We start from the raw sequence: 20,000 nt of genomic DNA, 5'->3' as shown, positions 1-20,000 counted from the left end.
CCAATATTATAAATAAAACTATAGTCATTTATAATGTAAACACTACCCCCAGGATTCATGAAGCTTGCGCCAGGTGTAGGCATAGCGTCGGCGTTCTAACACCAAATATGGCCATCGAGCGATTCAGGTACGAGCTGTTTCCACATGCACTACCAGCGTACGCTACGCCTGCACAACTCCTGAGCCTTGTATGCTAATTACCCCATGCACAGCAGTGTAGCATGCAAATGAAGGTATGTAGCGAATAAGGAAGTGATGCAGGCATAGTGTAAGCAAGCAGAAATGTAAACTGTAGAAAACGGTTTACATTTTTGCAAACATAAAACTGGAGCCATGACAACCGGCCAAACACATGTATTATAATGTTAATATATGCCAATGGCTAAATATATAGCCATTGGCAGAAAAACAAAATGTACAAAATATAAAATTAACATTTAATATATATAGTCGCACTATTGCGACATGGAAGCGCAGGGCAGCGATGCGCAAAGGGGATTGCAAGGAATATATAAAAATATAGAATAAAACCGCAATGAAACACATATACGATTCCCCCATAATAGTCAATGGCAGGCATGCTACACCATACTCATGGTACAAGGGTTGCTAAGGGGCAGTGACAGTGTTATGCGCAGTAGCTATGAATTAGTAGGCAATGGCATGCAAATGAGAGGTGTAATAGTGAATTGCAGATTTCCTGCTGGTGTAAGGATGCACATCACAGCGTAGCATTATAACACCAAGGTGAGCCCTTGAGATAAAGATGACATCAAGAGGGGGGGGTGTGTTGCCATTGCTGTAAGCACATTGTTTGCTAAACCAGTCTGCCCCTAACTAGGCAAAGATGCAGGATAGGGGTGTGTCAAATTTCCCATAGATATGCTTAGCTGAGAGTACACAAGGAAACCGAGTATGCATGTGAATGGAGATGAAAACACGCGTAAGCCCGGTAAAAGGTTATGCATGTCGCACACTGCAGCTGAAACAGGAAGGATATAGGAAAGAAATAAGGACATGCTGCAGCAGTGAAATTGGAGTACAGATGACTAATTAACACCTAGGAGCCAACAGTGGGCCATTGACAACTACTAACAAGACTGCAAGCAGCTACCTGCAGAACAGAGAAGGGGAGAGGCTGTACTTCAAAGAAAACAGCAAAGTGTCAAAGCAGAACAAAGGCGATATGCAGTATATCAGCTACCAGGCACAATTCGCCATGACTGGATAGGGAAAGTATAAAACAAGAAAGATGGCAGGCGGATGAATGACTGATAATGGGAGGGAATCCAGGTCTAAAAGTGAAGTAAAGGGCAACAGAGTAATCAAGGCAGGCAAGTAGATCTCCACAGTAAAGGCCCCACACTTGCAGTACTCATTGCAAAACCCATAATTAAGAAATGCAGCAGCTGGAGTAGTTCATACACACCCATGTACATCAGCAGCATCCATAGCACAATACTATAAAGTGTGAATGCACCTCACACACATTTGTGTATTCCCATACACTCTGCACCAGTGGTATATGCAGACAGGGAACTTTTATTGTGTACATGTTAGGGGCTGCCATAGCTTTGATCCACCAGCATGTCTTGGAGACTTAAAGTGGTGTGGAGGACGATGCACATGACCACCGCAGGCACCAGATGAGGAGGAGAGTGTTGAGACCCAGGCTAACCTCTCAGGGACTACATGATCTGGAGATAGTAGAATGTTACAGAGTGGACAGGGACACCCTAAAGCAACTTGTGGAGCTGTGCCGGCCATGCCTCAGAGCCAGAACAAACAGAGGGGAACCCATCCCAGTGGATACAAAGTAATATGTAAGCCTGAGAATACTAGCTACAGGTACCTTTCAAAGACCAACTGGGGATATCATGGGTATCTCACAGGCATCAGCATCCAGGGTACTACACCAGTTCCCGAATGCCATGTTACCACATGCCATTGACTGCATATACTTCCCCTGAACGCAGGAGGAGTTGGCCAACAATATGCATCTCTTCCACCATGTGGCAGAATACCTGAAGGTACTGGGTGCAATAGACTGCAAGCACATACACATCATGTCACCACCTAGTGAGCAGGGAAGGTGCTACATAAACTGCAAGGGATACCCCTCCATCAACTGCCAGGATGTGTGCAATGCCCAAGGCATTATCATGGATCACAACTTCCACATCTGGCATGCCTCACAGCTGTATCGGTTATTTGTTGGGGGGGGGGGCATCCCAAATGGCCACCTGGTGGGGAATGCTGGCTATGCATTGGAACCGTGGATGATGACTCCCATCAGAAATGCACACACACCCATGCAGGAACGCCATAATGAGTCACACGCACAACCAGAGTCATCATAGAGCATGTGTTTGGGATGCTGAAATCATGGTTCCGTTGTTTGGACATATCTCGTGGAGCCTTGCAGTACTCTCCAGGCACGTGTTCCCACATCTTCATAGTTTGTGCCATGCTACACAATATGGTCCTGCAGAAACAGCTGCAGCAGGGACAGAATGGTGAAGGCCCTCACAGCCCACCACCATTGCCAAGGGCCCCACAGGCACAGAGGTACTCAGACCATGAACGCCCTGAGCCAGCCCCATAGGCAGACAGAGGCATGCCCAGTATGACCGTGCCTTGGCAAAGAGGGAAAGTATAGCACACACACTGACAGTGTAGGCACCTAAGGACTGACACCTTTCTCCACCTGCACACACAGTAAAAATGGATGGAACACACACAAGACTACCTATAAATTGTCATGTATAGGCAGTCTACTGTGTGCATCCAACATGGACAGCCCTCAACTATTGCACACACAACAGCCAGTGGCACAAGGTAAGTCAACACCTGAACAGTAAACCAAGCTATCAGCATATGCAGATGTTGTATGTATAGATTCATAGGTAGGCACTTGGCCAACTGCTAGAGGCCATTCATAAGGACAGCCAAAATGTGTCAGTGTTTGCCATCCCATTGAGTCATTAACTGACCCTCTGTGGAGCAGAGCCAATGGCGGGAACCCTGGGGTGCATCTACTGTTTCTCATTCACCCTTCAAGGTTTCTCTTGCAGAGTGTTAGCGAAGGGCTCTGTAAAATGTAGTTAGAGATGTTATTCCAAAGTATGGGGAGTGTCTGTGACAGGAAGCTGTCCCTCCAGCATCTTCCAGTTATTGTTGTGGCAAGGTCAGCTCACTACAGTGTATGGCTCACTGTGACATGGATTCCCATAGGTGGAGCATATCCATCAAGCCAGAGTTCGACATGGCTGTGTTGGTCAGTGGAGATCATCTCTGAGTAAACGAGATGCCACTGAGTAAAGCAGGAGTTTATTCAGTCCAGCTGCATAGGCCATATGTTGGAGGGCAGTAATCCCATTGGTGAGGTACGTTCGTGGACCCCAAAGCTGTTGGACGTGTCCTCTGAGGTACATCCCACATGGATTATTATACACTATGATGGGATTGATGAGTGATGAGTAAAGGGGCACTATAACCCAGTATGTCTAGATGGGAATCCTTTAGTAGTCAGATGGCCTACATAGAAGGATGTCCTAACTACTGTGGAGATATGATTGTCACAGGGTAGATCACTATCTACCTTAGTCCCCAGATATCTCATTTCCTCATCTGTATTAAAGTGGCTGCTGCTCATGTGTTAATATGTGGGTGCCAATTCCACAATAGAATGACCATGCAGTTAGTGGTACTTGGCTGGAGGTCGTGTCGTTGACACCCCATGATGTTCTCTGTGAGGACCTCTGAGGGATGTCCGTGTCAGCTGGACTATCAGTCATGGCTCCCAGTTTGCAGCCATTGCCAAACATGGTCTGCCGTAGTTCACCTGTGTTTGCCTGTACATCTGAGATGTATATGCCAAACAGTAGGGCTCCCAGGACTGAGTCCTGTGCGTCACCAGTCATGACTGTTCAAGAGTTGTACCTGGAGATCACTAGTCATACCATGTGGGTTGTGTGTGTAAGCCCATTGGCAGCCCAACCTGTGATGTATGGGTGAATGTACAGGCTGGTGTCTTTATCAACATTACCTGAGTGGGGCATGGTGTCAAAAACCTTGGTGAGGACCAGGTAGTATATGTGAACCACCTCACTTGTCATCTAACATCTTGGTGACTGGATGAAAGATGTCAAACAGGTTCAGTAGGCATGAACTGCAGTCAACCAAGCTGACCTGGGTTGGGTCACGTGTTCAAAAGTTACCAATGTCATTGTTAATGAGTGCCATGAAGATGCAAACCATACCATTGCAGACCAGGCTAGTTAGGCTTATGAGGTGGTAGTTACCATAATCAGTTGTGATTTCCCCATGATGGAGTTGAATAACCATTGCCACACACCATTGTATGGGCATGTAGCCTATGAAGAGACCGAGGTAGGAATGCATAATTAGGTGGGGGAGCAGGTTGTATTGTACAGTTTGCAAGATGCAGTCTGGGTCAACATCTGCCTCCATTGACGCTGTGTTCTGCTGTTAGAAAGGGACATTTCCACCTGTGTGTCTCTGATGGTTGGGATACTGTATCTTTTGGGTAGTGTTGTAGTCTCTTTAGGGAGTGAAGTATGCACCAAATGTATCTGCAAGTATGTTGGTGATATCAGTATGGTCAGCATATTTTGCACTCTATTTCACTGGCGCAGTGCAAATCTGTGTGTCACCACGTAGATCCTTGACATAGCCAAAGAAGGCTTTGTGGTTATCTTTTGAAAACTTGCGTATTCTCCCGCTGATGTTAGCCTTGGATGATGTCAAGAGGGACCTACATATCATACTAATAGTGGTCACAGATGTCTGCCCTTCGTGGAATTTGCTGTGTGTCTGGAACACTGTCCTACGTCTGTAGTATCGCCTGTTTATTGCAGAGGTCCACCAGACCAGTATCCTTGTCTAGGAGGAATGAGTCTTAGTTTACCAGTGATGGCATGATCCATACATCCGTGTAGGTGCTTATAGACTGCATTTGTAAATCTGTCTGTATCTGGAGCAGTGTTTCCCCTTAGCATGAGGGCTGAGAAACCCCCCAACCCTGTCACTAGTAGTGTAACTGTAGCTGTAGGTAAAGTATACAATGTGGTATCTGTGGGTGGGGGAGATGCTAGGGTGTGGAAACAGTGAATAGTTCATGGCCAGATCTATCCAGTGACCAGTTAACCTCCACTCTGGTACACCTGTTACCCATGTTGGTGATGACCACATCTAGTAGCTTCCACCCCACGTTAGGGAGGTTACCACCTGATACAGGGCATATGAGGTGATACATTCCCAGAAGTGGGTAGCAGAGTACGATTCCTAGTTAATGGTATGGTAGCTGACATCAACCAATGCCAGGGTGTGTGTTAGGACTTTCATGTTCTCCACTGTCTCCTGGTAGGTGGAGTGGAGGTCCTGGGTCATGGAGAGTGATCCATAGCAGGCCACATACCACATTGCTGTTGTGGCTGATGTTAGCTGCACATGGATGATCACAGACATATCATGCTGCCCCACTAACCTGGAGGTGTAGGTATCCCTGATGAATATGGATACATCCCCTCCATGTCTGTCAGTTCATGTCCTGTGACTGAAATGTGTGGTATGGGTTGTAGTCTGGTACTGCTGGTGTGCTCTCAGGAGCTTTAAAACAGATTGCAGTTAATACACAGATGTTGATGTTTTCCATCCTAAGGAGTGCTGTGAGTGCATGCATGTTGTGATCACAACCCCTGGTGTTGAGTAGCATAGACCACATTGAATCTGCTATTGTGCTGTTTATGGAGCTGATATTTACCATTGGGACTCTCCTAAATAATGCACCATGGGGTGCCAATAGCCTTGGCCAGTATTCCAAAGTGTAAGGCAGACACATAGGCCGGTATGATATCATTTCATGCATGTTCCCCATCTGTGCTTGTTTTTCATTTCCCCTGTAGGTAACCTAGTGGTAAGCAATAGAAAGCCTTAACCTTATAATAGTCTTCTAGCTTCCAAGATAGGCATTTGGAGTAACTAAGTATCAGTGTTCTGTATGTTCATGCTGTACTCAACTGTTTCCTGACTACACGGTGAGTTCACACTGTATATTGGGATCTGAAGGTCTGTTTTTTTGCATATTATGGCTGTGATGGCCTGCATGTTAGAGGTGCACAGATAGCCTACTATCTATCTGTCCAAGGGCAATTAGAAGCATAGCAACAGTGTGTTGGCCTTCCCCGCACCATTGATGAAGTAACCGAGCCTCTGTCAAGCATAGCCAATGAAGCAATTCCAGGCAGAGTTGCAGGAAGCTGTTTAAGACTGGGGTTGTGGAGGGTGATACGGGCACATAGTGATCTAAAGAGGGCATGTTATTGTGGCAATTCAACACCATTCAATTCCCCCAACAGGTCTTGCAGCTATCAAACTGGACAGGCTACCCCAGCCCCTGGCTGTATGGTTCTGGGACACATGATCCCAGGAGTCTATAGTCTGTTACCCATTTACACAACAAGGTTTCCCTTGAAGTGTGTCAGTGAGGGGCTATGCCTAATGTAGTTAAGAATATAATGTATTGCCTCACAGTACATTTGTTACATGTTGTTATGTCAAGAGTACGTGAAGCTCAGTGAGTTTGGGGGCTCACGCCCTTTGCTTAGCCTAGCTTACACATAGAAATCATCTAAATAGGAAATAGGCAGAAGCAACGTTAATGTCAACAGTGTAATGGTTACAGCATCTGCATAGTATCTGTGCATTCGAGGTTACAATCCCGATAAAGGCAGGGATGTTTATCATGTGCAAACGTATACCTTAACCACAGCTTGCATATATAGGTAGTAATCGTCTGTATAATAAACATTCGAATTACCCATATAAACTCCTGTGTGCAGGAGAGTACAGTCAACAGAGAATGTAATGTCATGACAGCACATAGTGAGATGTTACGTAACTGACAGGTATATATCCGGAGTAGTTAGCGGATGTGGCGGTATTTGCACGCACAGGTTATACGCCACAACGTTTGTTTAACTGTGTTTAACCGCTGCTATAATGCCACACAAACACTGTTAAACATGCTTACAACTGCGTGAATGAGCCTTACTCTGCAATAAAAAGCATTTGTAAAGCATCACAGGTATCAAACTGTGGACCATGCATACTATAGCCATGGGACGTACCAATAAGCCATCCGAGGTGTACACATGTTTCATGGTTCTGAGACTACATCTTATACCATATGCATTTCACTGTAATGATCACAAATGGGACAGTGGCCTTGTGAACATATGGACAGTACATTGTAATGTACTGTAGTTTGTGAACCAACACATTCCAGTCTACAGATGTATTACTGTTACAAACTAATATGAAATATATATATATATATATATATATATATATATATATATATATATATACACATATATCTATATATATGTCAGTGATGTCTGCACACACACACACACACACACACATATATATATATATATATATATATATATATATATATATATATATATATATATATATGTATATATATATATATATATATATATATATATATATATATATATATATATATATATATTATACAGTTACAGCAATAGCCATATATATAAGCATCTATGAACACACTTTGTGACACAGAAGCACTCCAAAGGAACTGGACTGTACACAAAATACATGCAGCTCTGGTATCATAACAATTAATATTAACATAAGTCACCATAGAAGGAGTGGTCGTTGTGTATGTGAAGATTGGGGTGGGGGAGGAATGATGGGTAATGCAATCATGCATCAAGGAGGGTCTGTGTCAGATGTCCAATAAGTGAACTGGAGGGGCATACATGGAGTACAGGGACAATATAAAAAGAACACAAAGCAAGAACCATACTCATTCATAATACACCCTGTCATGTCACATTGCAACACCTACTTTCACAAACATACAAACATTAACATGTATCAGATATATGTGCACCAACTGATTGTCACATGTTTTCAGTAGTGAGGAATGTCTGTAGTACAATGTATATTCTAAACACCAAACCATTCCTGCATATCTCAGATGCCTTAGTGGTAAGGTCAGTGACTGTGGTGTTCATGGTCCCGGGTTCAAGACCTGCAAGGACTGTTAGGTGATTTTGAGGGCCAGAATAAGGGCTTTTGGATGCAGGTGGATTAAAGCACTCAAGCAGTTGTAAGCAGGTTTCCATGTGTTTGTGTGACGGTAAGTGGCACTGCAACACGGTAAACGGAGAAGCGCTTCACACGTTTGACCTTTGCTTAACGTCACGCAGACCATGGGCAAACCTGCTCAGAACCACGTAAATGTGCATTATTCACACTTTCACTACCAGTGCCTACTTTGAGAGGTAAAATAATAACACTTTTGAGGAGTAGAACCCACAACCACGTACTCCATCCTCCGATTAACCTAACACTAAGCTACTGGGATGTACCTATCCCAGTTGTGTATGCAGACAGGTTAAAACACAAAAGGGAGAAATGTGTTGAAATAGGACAACCCGCCATGTACCTAATTAAAGGTGTACGCTCATATATACATATATAGATATAGGGAGAGATACAGAGACATGTCGATATATACAGGTCTACATATATATATATATATATATATATATATATATATATAGTCGATATATAGATAGGTTAGAAACATCTACACATCAATGGAGGTACAGATAAACATATGCAAATATGTATATATCTATATACATATACACACACACACACACACACACACACACACATATATATATATATATATATATATATGTATATATATATATATATATATATATATACATAAACACATACATACATGTCTGTAGACAGCATCCGAAGTGGTCATATCTGAGTATAACATGGTCCATAGCAATCACACATTCTTCCCCCCCAAACAATATGAACATAACATATGAAGAGTATATGCCAATACGCTATTACAAATATGTTCTATGGACAGAGTCACAACTGCATTGATTGCAAATATCCATGATAGAATTACACAGACAGCTTTCAGTTTGCAAATCTTTATTACATTCCAATGTATTTCCAAAAGGATTCAAGGACTAACAGTACCTGCATGCTATACAGGAAGCATTTAATAGTGCCTTAATGAATCAGCCTGCATTTTACATAGTATTAGTCCACTAAGGGATAGGTGTTCACATAGGGAAAGAACACCCACACACATATAGACGTTGCACAAAAGGGGTTCCTACTCACCTGCATGTGCTATGTACACCCACCATCTACCCCACAATCGAAATTATTACATCAATACGTACTGTCATACCATAACCAATTATGCAACTGCTGTACAGCATCTGCTGAAACCTTAACATACCTCGACACAGACACAGTAACATGGCCCTATGTGAAATAGTTGCCGTTATACAATTGAGCAGCTGCTGATTTAACAGGGTTTGTATGAACTAATCCTGTTTCAGAGGGTTGACAGGTTTGTACACCAGGAAGTTTTACCGAGTACTGATTATTAGCACAGTATGATACACAGTAACACTAAACTAAATATGTCTGGTAAGCACACTGTAACATTATATGCATAGCTATGCAGCCTTCAGCTGGTCAAACAACTTGGCCAGACTGACACATATGCAGAAGTATTAAGTACAGACAACCCTGCACAAGTAGCAATGTTCAGAAATATAACAACAGTACTCACATTTAGACCAACTCCTCTAGGCATTACACACAATATATTAATGTTCGTCTCAATACAGCTGTTGCAATGGATTTCAAACAAAACTTCCACGCTGTTTTCCTCACAAGTAAGGTAAATGGACAACGCCCAAGTGGAGTACTCAATTACACTCCACTGTAGCCATGGTATTGGCTGAGGCACTAGTAGCACGGCTGATGTGCATGTAATTAGCTACTTAGGAACACCAACTGGCCATCGGGATAGCACATGTTGCTGATCTGTAACTATAAAAGTTTGCCTTGTCACACATTCAAACCATCTATATCTTACCTGTAGGACAGTCCAAAATATGGAAAGATGAACCGAAAATGAGTAGTACACTAGTTAATAACACCTGTGATTACTAAGACAGTATGTATAACATGTAGTATGTCTGTGTATGTAGTATCTGTACTGTAAGAATTACAGTGTAATCAATGCATATAGTGGAAATAGCTATCTTGTAGCGATATATTGCTGAGCAGTAGTAATACTTGTAGTATTCTATGTGTGTTCTGCAGTAGGTCACACGGCACACTCCACATACACCACAAGGGATGCAATGTGCTTGGAACCCACCATTTTGCTTCCAGTCACTATCAGTATCAGGATTGGTCCAACAAGTATGTGCTGTAACAGGGGATAGTATATGTTGTTATATTGTAACAGTCGATATATGTATGGGTGTATAAGTAAGATGAACATGTTAAAGGCGGGCTTACCGTGCAAATATGATGTGCATTGTGGGATATTGTGCCAATATTTGTGTAATATACAGTATTCTAGGCAGATCTGTATTCTATTCTACATAGCAGTTCTGCTATGTTATGCAAACAGCAGTTATATCTATTGGCAAGTACAATACTCAATGACAGGATACATAGCATTAGTATTCATCTGACAGGTTAGCAGCATGATAGCAAAGACAATTGGAAGAGACAAGTAACTATCTATGCACATAACACATGTAATATTCACCTCTCTACTATCATTTGCAAGCAATAACAGCTATGCATTTGTACATGTTATGCAAATGTGTACTGGCCCATGTTACAGGGCTGGGCCAAATGGCTATGTGCACACCTACATAGAGTGGATATTGAGAGTACAGACACACTGATTGAAGTACCAGGTTTGTGTAGCCCAACCTAACAGCTGCCTGCACATACTGTATGCAAGGTAGTGCACAACACTGGTAATGAAACAGGTTGCACATCATCTTTAACTCCAGTGTAACATCTGCAGTAGGAGTGAAAGATGTAGGAGACAGCTGCCCATGTGTAATAGCCACATCATAGATGATGGCTCACACTATCTGATTATATCCTGATCATGTTGATAGTGGCATCAGAGCCTATTGATACATGACTCTGTTTGGGGAGTGGGTGTCTGTGCCCAACAGAGCTCATGGTCCTGGTGGATATGTGAGTATATACCCAGAGAAGGAACAGACCTGTAGGAACATGAATCATCTGTAATCAACTAACAGGATGCGATGTGCTCCTCAGAGGAGATTTGCTGCTAAGGGTAGCTACAATGTTTCCATAATAGCCAGTATTGTCACGTCCATAACACAAATAATTACATGTGAGCATCACTGTCTAAAACAACTTCATAGACAATACGTAAACTAAATACAGTACTTGGTACTTGTAGTACTGACTGCTCATACAGGCATGTCCACTAGTCAGCTACTGGTGTTTCCTAATGTCAGCTTTGTGTATGTGGCCATCCAGGGGGAATGGAATCTCTATGTCATGTACGCAGCCAGACTCACCTAACACCATGCCCCACACATTGTCTGAAATGCAGCTACAGGGGTAAGCTGGACGGCAGCCCAGTCTGCAGCCATGACTGGACTGGACAGTCATGAGGTGTAGTTTAACACATGCAGCTCATCAACACAACCAACACATAACCTTACCAGCACACAGTAAGGACTCCCACACACCACTGGAAATCACACACATTCACAAGCACGTCTAAGTATCTGGCCAAACAAGTGACCCTCCAAGCAGGAAGAGGCAGGCACCAAAATACACAAACTGTATGACATAGTTTGCATAATTGTGCCACACCTCTGAACACATGACTGGAAACATGCCCAACAGTACTCATTTGTGAATGCAAACTCTAGCACTATGTTACACACAGACGTATATGAGTGCATACAAACTGTCAGCTGCCTGTCTGACATGATTAGCCACATATTCATACACTCGGACCACCTTTTGATCTATACACATGGCTCTGGCATATTCCATGTTGTTTTACAAGACCTGTAATGCAGTAGCCTGGACAGCATGGAAACACATGTAGGAACTGTCAGATCTTGTAGGCCATGCAGGTATGTCCCAAGGCCTAGGTAGCATTCTGCCATTGGCCAGAATGATACTGCAGTACATGGACAAAAGGATTGTGTTCCACAATTGTTTAGTGCAGTGGTGCATGTCACAGGGTGTCCAGAATCTGACATCCTGGGATAACATGGTTGACAGACCATGATGCTTTGCCAGACAGGGCCTGCACCTGTCACCCCTGGTAATCTGGATACAGCTTAGGGATCATGCTTCCCCTATAGTGCCTTCATCATGCACGGTTCAGGTGAAGGTCCACTGCTGTTACAGGGACAGCCAAGCAATACACTACTGGTCTTGCTACACAATGATACATGTCAGAAACACTATACGGACACACATATGTCAATCCCTAATATGGAAAACATATCTGTGCAGTGGCTGAGACATGTTTCAATGCTCCGGGGAGCACAACTACATAACCATCTTATAACAAATACCTCACCTTTTGCCCATTATCCTTTATTGGAACACACAGGCCATAGGTGTGTCCATATTCCTGAAGGATATGTACACCCCCACACTAACTGCACTTGCATAACATCAGATGCATTATGCTGAGCAACTACCTTTGTGTCACAGTGGAATTCAAAATGAGCCTTGAGACAGATCACACACCAGGCTGCAGACTTCCCAACTGCCATAATGTGCTGTAATGGGGAAGATTAGGTCTGAGACAGAGCCAGGCTATTGGCTACTCTCAACTATTCCAGTATGAACTGTGAGGACTGCTCATGTACAAACACCTGCACTCAAAGCATGTTGGATTCCAACGACTCCACTGACCTGGATCATAGTAGTCACACAAACAGGGCTAACAGTATGCTACACATAGTCTCCAATGCCAATGTTATGTTCCCTAAGATCAGAGTGGTGAGTGCCAAGGCACCCATGCAGATGGACAATGTATGTGCAAATGCTGAATACTATACAAATAAACCTTAAGCAGTCACATATGTGCAGTTATTGTACCATTGAAACAGAACCAGGAGTCAACCCAACACAAACAAGTAGGCAAACTGATGGTACCATGCTTTAAACTGTATCTCAGAAGGTAGTAACTGTTGCAAGAGTGAACACACATGAGTTTAGGTGATCCCTGGTCAGCCTCAGTAAGACGCAGATACATCATATGAAATCATGCAAAGCTACTGTGAAACCAATCAGCCACATATTATGAGGCCAAACACAGAGCATTCTATAGCTGTGTCATTAATCATAATGGCAACGACAAGACCTGCCGTGCTGCACAGCACTATGGCATGGGAAGTACTGCACCTACCGAAATAGCATCCACTCATCCAGATAGGGTCTCGGAAAACCTAAACCCACTCTCACCACCCACCCCCAACAGGTACACTTAGTAATATATCCATGTACACTGCAGGGCCCCTGTACTAACGGCTATGCAGGTACAAGCTGCACTCTATAATGCCATACATACAACTTTCCTGGGACCTGTCAACATCCCAGGGTGAATCCTACACAATTGTAAAAACATTCAGCTATCTACATACTCATCATGTTCAATCATAGCTCCATGTCAGGCTATCACACCCCACAAAGGGGGAGACACCATTGATAATGGGATATAGTGCACAACTACCCTGCTGAGTCTGGTCTGTACGGCCATGAACTGTGGTCAGTGTAATTGATGTACTCGGTACAGATGTAGATGACAGTAGTGTTGATTCACACTGCATATCATGACCTTGCCAGGTAGTAGGACACCATCACCATACTGTGTTCCAGCTACACACAGTAAACTAGGTGTATATTCCTATATCCTAGGAGTGATTGACAACTGGACTGCTGGCAGAACCCACACTACAGAAGGTGTCCGACGAATACACGCACATCAAACCAGTGCCAGCCACAGTAATACAGGGGTCATTCCTGGTACTCCGCCTCTCTGGCATCTATACCACATAAACTAACACAGAAGGCTTCAGCCTATTGATGTCTGCAAATGACTATGAACTAGGAGAAATAGTCGACTCATTGTGTGCTGCGTTCAACATACAGAAGGGCCTTAGTGTGTCAGATGTGTGGTGTGTGATGTATGGCCACATTCTGACAGCTACGTATTGCATTATCATCCCCTATGTTACAAACCCTGTACCCATTAACTAGCACCTAGGCAGCAGTCAACATAATGGCAACTGTGTGTATGAGATGCAGCTGGACAGTACTTCCCTTTGATAGTTACATCACCACAAAAGACAGGTAGTCATATGTGGCACCCATAATCATGACAGGGTGCCATCCAAGAATATAGAGATAACTGCTCAGCCATACTCAACACCCATGTGACCCATAATAGATCACATATTTCCTTTAAGGGTTATTGCCCCTGTGTAGATGGCCTACACTGCAGTTCAAAATCCCTAGCTGCATTATGTAGCATGCAGCCTACCCTGAATAAAGCCATGTCCAACCCAGATGTGTTGGACATGCTACACTTAACACACCCTGATCCCAAATAAACACATACATCATGGACATACACTTTTCTAGTACAAGGATCACGACATGCCTGACAGATCCCTGTCCCATACACTTAACATACTCTTGCCATACTGTGCATCCCTGTCCAGCAAAGCTGCACATCGCCCCTCTCTGTGACATGGTGTGATGACCGCATGACAAATATATCAGTATCCATGTGTATCAGTTCTGTGGCACTGCTTGAACTGGCCACTGAATATTACCTGTTTGTTGCCTACAGCTAGGTAATCCATCTGCCTAGGATCATAAATGGCCCAGGGCATATAGCCTACCACATCACTATCACCATACATGCCATAGTTGACATCCAACTCTGCAAATACCATCAGGCTAGCTATTGCCCCATGTGTTACACATGCGCAACACAGGCAATACATGGCAGGATGCTACACAGCTGTACAGTGCCATGTAGATGTATATGGCAAAACACATACATGCTTGCAAGTCTGCAGGCTCACAGGTCATGTCCCTAACAGCTATGTATGACTATATATGTGGCATATACACAACATTAAGGTCGATTGCATTAATGTGAACACATCCACGCATGTGTTGAGAGGTAAAGGCACCACTACAAGCAGACAGACATCCCCACGTCAAGACAACATCCACATAGTGTATGAGCAATATCATCACATGACACACACATATATGGTGATAACATCACATCACCAGTAGGTGTCAAATGTGTGTGACTTATACATGTCAGTTGTGTTGGTGTTATGTAGATCTACAAAGACATATTTGTAAACTTAATAAATGTGATACACATGTATGTTCAGCTGTACTGCTGTACTTCTCTGTGAGTTACTGTGATCTGTCTCCATCATTATGTCTTCCAGGTATGCCCCGTAGCCGACTGCCACCATACAGCCGCTTGAAGGATGAGGTCCTAATCCCATACCTCCTCGACAATGTCCTTCAGCCATGTGCCACAGGATGCACAGCAGCAGGATGCCCTGTGGGAGGAACTCTGCAGGAGGGTAAATGATGTTGGTGGTCACAATCGCACCTATCTGCAGGTGCGCCAACACTGCATTGACCAGATAAGATGGGCAAAACAGAGTGCTAATGCAATCGCCAGGGAACAAGGTGCAACAGGTGGGAGGCCACTCACCCAGCCCCCACTCACACGTACCGAGGACTTACTGGCCATCCTGAGGACATCTGCAGACCTCCATCCACAAGCATTGGCTGGTATTGTGGAGGTGAGTGTCTCTCAACCACCGAGCCTGGAGTTGCCTGGTAAGTCACTAATGCACATAACACACAACCATATATCACATAGTTACATGTGTTACTGTACAACATGTAATGTAACATCATATGCAAGGCATGTATGCACACATGCCACATACTATAGTCTGCTACTCTATGTATGCACAGATGTGCATACTCCAAAGTATAGTGTATTGTACTGGCGTATGTGCTAACATAGACATTGCACCCTGTAGCTACAACACAGGTGTGGATAAAGATCTTACTGCTGTGACTCCCCTGTTTAGGTACCTCTGGCATTTTGCAGTGACAGCAGCCTGTGTCAGGTAAGATTGTTAATATTTACCAGGTTTGATAATGCATGGAACATATTAATTGCATGCTATCTGCCATAACACATATACACATAATGTATGGTGGTCCTGGTAATGGACACTGGTCAGACCTGCAATTCGTCACACTGTTTACCTATGTGAAACAATTGTACACTATATGAAACACCTACACTAAACCTTCCAAACTGTTATTACCAGATGTGTGGACAACAGTGAATACAATGGTGGAGGTGTGTTCCACTGTAGGGACAGGTACTACATATCAGCATTACACATTTTGGGAATATGAACAGTACTGTACAGAGAGCATATGTGTGCACACACACTAAATGTGTTGGAGCTGGAGTATACCCTGCCCACAGGATACACCCTTGTGGAGTATACCCTTGCTATGAATGTCACACAATGTCATGTGCTATCAGACATATCCATGACATGTAGTGGGCTGACTGCAAAAATGCTCAACTATCCTGCAAAACATGTCTCACTTCCCATACATACCACCCTTTGTCTGCATAACTCTATCCTCAGTGGAGCATATGGCATCTATGGGTGTATGTCATATGGGATAATACTGACATGTGAAATAAGATGGCCATCACAACCATTGGACTGCACATGTGTACACATGGTCATGGAGGATGGCCAGAGACATGAAGCAAAGCACACAGTAGAAGTGATGTACGTATGTACACCCTGTTGTACATTGGCTTGACACAATACAACTATGGCCTTTGTGTAATGGTGATATTGCAGATGTGAAACACTAAACATCATACAGGCCTGTGTACAGCTTGTGTAGGCATAACATGAAACCACCACATAACATGTCTTGAACTTGTGGAGTGTGTCACAACATGGAAGCATTCACCAATACAGTATCCAAATACATACATGTGTTGCACAACATACACATACATCCACATCAAGCCACAGATACAGTAGATTCACCTTGCTGGTGTCAGACATCACTGTCATGCCTGCTCCTCATGTGTGTGAGGTACACAGATGGCATGTGGGACATAGAAAACTTGTAAGTTAGCCATGTGTAGGCATAGTTGGCAGGTATTAGTAATATGGTTGTAGATGTGCAGGAATGTCATCCGTATACCCTTCTTTGACCTGTGTCACACATTCCACATTAGGGTTTATTGTGTATACACCTCGGTGACATGGGTCACATTCCACATTAGATATGTATTGTATGTGAACATAGTCATGGCTATGAACAATATCAGTAGCTCACACTGTATAACTATTGTGTCAGCTGATTGTCCATGTTAGTATAACACATCCCTGCATTGGGACAACATTACCGTACTGTAGATTGGAAAGAACACCATTGTGTTACACATGTATGCATGTCATTCAACACGTCAGCAGAAGACATGTCATACTAAATGTGATTGGCAAGGTCATACGCCACACAGCAGGCTGGTGTACTGTAAACCTGTGCTGGTCTGTGGCACCATTGCAAAGTAGGGACAGCCATGTCAAACATGTGTGTACAGCCACATGCACAATGTCTGCACTCAGCTCAGGGGTAGGCGGAATAATGTTGAACAGACATGCACTGCTTTGCGGGAGATATACAAGCTAGGGCTAAGGCAAACATAGTATGCAATCGACATACCCTACTGCTCTTGTCCTCACACATAGGAGAGATGGCCAACACAAAGCATCAGTGGCAGATGTACAAAGGTCAGCGATGGTCTGTTAACATGTGGTGTATGTTGCACACACCATGGCAGTGCAGTGCAATGGTGCAAAGTGCATGCATTGTGTTGCAGGTATGGGGCATAGGCTACTAACACAAATGGTGCAATACAGGTATGTATGCTAACCACCACCACTATAATTATGTTAGGTGCATGCTGCGTGCTATACCACATGCATGCTGTTGTGTGCAACTCAGGGATCTATGATGACAACCACTATAATTGCATAAGCTGAAACTATAATTTTCTAAGCTGAATGCCATCTGCTATATCACCTGCATGTAGCATGTGTGTCTGTGTCTGTCTGTGTGTGTCTCTGTCTGTGTCTGTCTGTGTGTGTCTCTGTCTGTGTGTGTCTGTGTGTGTCTCTGTCTGTGTGTGTCTCTGTCTGTGTCTGTATCTGTGTGTGTGTCTGTGTGCATCTCTGACTGTGTGTGTCTCTGTGTGTATCTCTGTCTGTGTGTGTCTCTGTTTGTATGTGTCTCTGTGTCTGTGTGTGTCTCTGTGTGTGTCTCTGTGTGTCTGTGTGTATCTCTGTGTGTGCCTCTGTCTGTGTGTCTCTGTCTGTGTCTGTGTTTGTCTCTGTGTGTGTGTCTGTTTGTGTGTGTCTGTGTGTGTGTGTGTGTGTGTCTGTGTGTGTCTGTCTGTGTGTCACTGTGTGTGTCACTGTGTGTCTGTGCATGTCTGTGTGTGTGTCTTGTGTGTCTCTCTGTGTGTGTCTGTCGTGTGTCTCTGTGTGTGCGTCTGTCTGTGTGAGTCTTTGTGTGTGTCTCTGTGTCTCTGTGTGTCTGTCTGTGTGTGTCTCTGTCTGTGTGTCTGTGTGTGTCTCTGTGTGTGTCTCTGTGTCTCTGTCTTTATGTCTGTGTGTGTCTCTGTCTGTGTGTGTCTGTCTCTGTGTGTGTCCCTGTGTGCATCTCTGTGTGTGTCTGTCTCTGTCTGTGTGTGTCTGTCTCTGTCTGTCTGTGTGTGTGCCTCTGTCTGTCTGTGTGTGTGTCTCTGTCTGTGTGTGTCCGGTATAACTTGTAATGTACAGTTCTTGTCTTCCCCTCAGAGATGTTGGGTGCGATGCCCTCCTGTGGTCCACCTGATGTTAGTGTCATCACACACTCTAGCAGTGATGATGATAGTATGATTGAGGCACAGGTAAGGTTGGCAGTGGCTGAATCTGTACCATTGGTTGCCATTCCACCTGTGTCCCCCTTATCCTCGCACACAGTTCCCCTGCCTGCACATACCCCATCACCACCGGCCATAGAGGAAGGACAGTTGGTGGGTGGTAGCATGGAACAGGGAAGTGTGGTGACTATGGAAGGTGTGCCTGCACACCACACTCCCTGTCAACAGACAGGTGATGCCCCATACAGACATGTGCCCAGCACTGCTCATAAGAGACCACTGGCTAACATGCCCCTGCGGGACCAAGCACATCATCCGGAGTCACCAGACGCATGTTTTGGGCTGTAATGGAGGCACAGACATGTGCCGAATGGCACAATAGAGATGGTCTGAAGCTTCAGAGGGCTGCTGTCCATCCATTAACTGACAACATCCATATATATATATGGCTATGGCTGTGTCTGTGTATGTGCATATATATATATATATATATATATATATATATATATATATATATATATATATATATATATATATATATATATATGTGTGTGTGTGTGTGTGTGTGTGTGTGTGTGTGTGTGTGTGTGTGTGTGTGTGTGTGTGTGTGTGTGTACACATCCCGTAGGTGTATATATATATATATATATATATATATATATATATATATATATATATATATATATATATATTTGTAGGTATGACAGTTGTACAGATGTAGACTTGTCTTTGTTGTTTCACAGAGTACAGTACATTCAAGGATACTGTACATATGTACACAAAGGGACTGTCCCATTTGTTTTCAGTACTGTGGAATACCTGTAGTAGGATGTGCATTATAGACTCCGTGCAACATGTGTACAACCCAGATGGCTTACATCCAATGACCTCCGTGTGCATGGTCCAGGGTTCGAGACCTGCAAGCTTTGTTGTTACTGTCAATTAGGACTGCATAAGACACTTTTAAGTAGGTGTAATTGTGTTTTCATGACAGTAAACAGGGGGTACACGCAGGTAGCAGACATGTACAACCCAAGGTACACGT

This window comes from Protopterus annectens, chromosome 2.part1 (assembly GCF_019279795.1).
Source record: "Protopterus annectens isolate FY-2018-M chromosome 2.part1, PAN1.0, whole genome shotgun sequence".
NCBI lineage: Eukaryota > Metazoa > Chordata > Ceratodontiformes > Protopteridae > Protopterus > Protopterus annectens.
The sequence above is the reverse complement of the archived record's forward strand: the minus strand, read 5'-3'. Positions refer to the sequence as shown.